General features: G+C 40.4%; 1 long non-coding RNA gene across 1 annotated transcript; it reads left to right on the top strand.

Annotated features, from left to right (window-relative positions):
- Nucleotides 1–870: 870 nt before the first annotated feature.
- Nucleotides 871–2,702, top strand: LOC143103279 (uncharacterized). Its single transcript, XR_012982764.1, has 3 exons — nucleotides 871–1,167; nucleotides 1,799–1,907; nucleotides 2,405–2,702. It is a non-coding gene; the product is annotated as an uncharacterized LOC143103279 (long non-coding RNA).
- Nucleotides 2,703–3,470: the final 768 nt, after the last annotated feature.

A 3,470-nucleotide genomic window follows, 5' to 3' on the forward strand; every position in this document is an offset into this window, starting at 1 on the left:
TCATCCTCCTCACTGTTCCTCTCCCTCTGTTCAGGAAGAATTTTCTGATGTCCATCTCTGAATAGTCAGAAGGCTGTGTTTAGTTTTACAGTAGGACAGCTTCACAAACAGTATAGGCTACTTTTACAGTATACGTATAAATCCTTATTAATTGTCCGCATGTGTGCATGCAGCCTACGCATGGTGTGAGTGTGTGTGTGAGGGAGAGAGCACAAGCTGGTAAACTTAGTTATGTTATGTTACCCTAACACTCTCTAACAGCGATCAACTTGTAATTTTTTCTGTCAAACAAGTTGTGAATTTGTTGTAACATTAAACAGGGGACGACTTACTCTATGCTCAAAGTGATTCCACAATCCACAGTGTATGTGTGTGCAGTACAACGAAACACTCGGAAGAATCATGTGAACGATTTTCATTGGTTGTTGCGTTCAATCTTAGCCAGCTACAGAGGTGCTATTTCCTGATTGGCTATTATGGCCCCTTTCTTTATTCCTTGTTTTTTTTTATTATTGGCTGGTAAGTGACAGACTCGAGCCATGATTAAAGCAGGCACGGAGATGCGTTCATGAATGCCGTTTCCAGCTAGAGCCGCGCTAGAATTTTACTGGGGCACTGGAGACTTTTACTAAGGCACGTGCCCCAGTGATTAAGGTCTAGTGACGCCCCTGTTTGGCAGGGAGAATGAATGACAGGTTTGTAGGAGATGACCGGCAAAGTTTAATTTACGCTTTGTTTGGAGCTCAACGGAACGTGACCGATTCCGGGTGTCCTTGATTTAGGGATGTGATCTGACATCAAACAGGCAGCTGGGAAACCTGGCCATATACTGTCTTGACAGCAACAATAAGCAGCGGGCACACTGAAAAAAAGGTCTCTTTGGGGTTGTTGAAATTGCATGAATTTATTGAAAGAACCTCACATGATTTATTAGTGGTCCTTCAGAAATTAAAAAAAATCATGTGAGCCTAAGCTATTCCTTGAGAATGTCAAATTCACATAATTTTGTCATGTTGGATGGTAAGAACTATAGCCTACGTGACGTGAACACGCCGGTAGCTCGTGCACCTAACCTGAGTCTAAGCGGGAAGGAGGAATCAACTGGCTTTCCACACAATTGCTTGCTCTGAAGACATTACGAGCGGCATGCAAGATCTACAATGTGAGGTAAATATCAATTGATTCTTAATCTTCGGTAACTTTTCTGAATGTTTGCCAAGCTATTGCGTTTTTACAAACAGATAGTTGCACTAACTTCTTACATCTAATCATACCAGCTATGTGTTAGCTGCTACTGTTGTGGCGTTGTCGTCGTATTCAAGTGGTGTGTGTTTTACTATTTCGACACATGTTTCATAGCGAATTCATTTCATTTTCGGGAACCTGTTGTGGTCACTGCTGTACGCCAATTGCTGATTTAGTGCGGATTTAGAACCTAGAAAGTGTACATCAAGCTAAGCTAGCTGGGTTTTGATGGCGCCAAGGCATGACTGGCTACTAAAGGGTAACGCGTGCGTGCATTGAAACCCATCTGACAACTGGTGAATAAATGCTGAAGCTTTTTGATGATGATGATATTTGAAAAATGGTCTTGTGAAATCCTGCTTCAAACAGCCAAAGGAGCATTTTGTTTATCTGGCAGTCACTGGTTAGCATTGCATATGGACAATACATTTAGATAACTTAACCTTTCACTGTTTAATGCTACATGGTCATAAATCTTGGTGCACTTAATGTGCTTTTGTACTTTTTAAGACGAGTAATGCTGAGTTTGTATCATGTGATTTGGGTGTTGCAGAAGAGGATTTACCACCTGTAGAGCAAACGGTCCCTCACAGTTCCAAAAACACTTTAGAAGGAGCTTGCTGCAGCATTACTGAAATTGGAACATTTGGTGCATGTGCCAGGTAAGTTACAGCAATTGATTATTTTTTTACACACATACACACACACAGCCCTGTTCTCTAGGTCACTCCCTTCTTTCTTTTGTCTCCCTCCCTCATACTTTCTATACATCCTTTCTCAGGTTAATCTTGTATTCCTACTTCCCTCTTCTTTTCTTCTCCATCGGTTTCTTACTTTTTTCTAACTCTTCCACTTTCTCTCTCCCTCCTTCTTTTTGTTATTGTGTTGTACTTCCCTCTCTTTCTTCTCCATGAAACTGAACCTTTTATAACTGTTCAATGCTACATGGTCATAAATCTTGGTGCACTTAATGTGCTTTTGTACTTTTTTAAGATGAGTAATGCTGAGTTTGTAAAGCTGTACACAGGACAATACATGGTAAATTTGATTCACGAAGTGTTATACATTTTTAAATGTGTGTTGTGATCATAATGTTGTGTGTCTGTATTCATATTCTGTATTGGTATATCAACCTCCCTTTCTGTGTTCTCTTTCACAGTAAATGTGGCAGTGCAAGAGATGTGAATCAGCGGTTCAAAGTAGGTCTGATCTACTTGCTCATTACAAACTCCACCATCCCCACTTTGGCCGCACCACAAACTACCCCTGCACATATACAGATGTAGCTGCTGCTGTCATGATTTTTTTTGTATTTTTGTTCAGATTTGGGGGAAACTACAGAAGCTGCAGCCTTTTAAGTTTTTTCCCTCGTTTGTGTTGTTCTAAAGGCACTGCACTGTCTTTGACCACTGTCTTTGACCTTGATTTCATTTGTCTGCAATGTCTGGAAATGTGAAATAAATGTGTAAATGTGTACTCAAATTCTAGTTGTGGTTGATTGCTTGAGGTTATTGAAGAGCTTTTTAAAATAACATGTTAATTTGACATGCAATAGTTTTTAAAATATGACATGAAAAAATCTTGTACATCGGTTGCATCAAAAAAATTATGTCCATCAAACAAGAAAAAAATCATGTTTGACTGATAAGAAACAATTTCTTCACATACACATGAAAAAATCATGTTAATTTAACAGAATACAATTTGCCACTTTTAACATGAATTAATTGGACTTCGTGGACATGATTTAATTGATGCAACCGATGTACAAGATTTTTTTATGTTAATTTAACAGCCCATTTTTTTCAGTGCATGAGAGAGGGCTTTTGGACAGAAGCCGAGCAGCTTTCCCTTGGAGGTGGGGTGTGTGTGGATGGGTGTGGGTGTGTGTGTGTGTGTGTGTGTTGGTTTGTGTGTGTGCTCCTGGATGTGTGTCTGTGGAAACATGTCTGGGTTTGTGTGTTTGTATTCTGTGTGTGTGATTGTTGTGCCTGTGGCTGTGTGTGTTTGTGTGTGTGTATACATGTGAGTGAATGAGAATGTGTGCGAGCGAATGTGTATGTGTGTGTGCATATGCATATGTGTGCACACGTCTGTACAACTGAGCATTTCTTGCGTGTGGAAGCATGTGATCAACTGGCCGTCTAACTGAGGAGTGGACTTCTGCCCGAGGCTGCAATGTTGATGTGTGTGTCTGACACAGTTCAGAGAGAGGTCACCTCTCC

The sequence above is a fragment of the Alosa pseudoharengus genome, unplaced genomic scaffold (genome assembly GCF_046254945.1).
Source record: "Alosa pseudoharengus isolate Yale_2024_CS ecotype anadromous, Long Island Sound unplaced genomic scaffold, YU_APseudo_1.1 YU_APseudo_1.1_scf_4, whole genome shotgun sequence".
NCBI classification, from domain to species: domain Eukaryota; kingdom Metazoa; phylum Chordata; class Actinopteri; order Clupeiformes; family Clupeidae; genus Alosa; species Alosa pseudoharengus.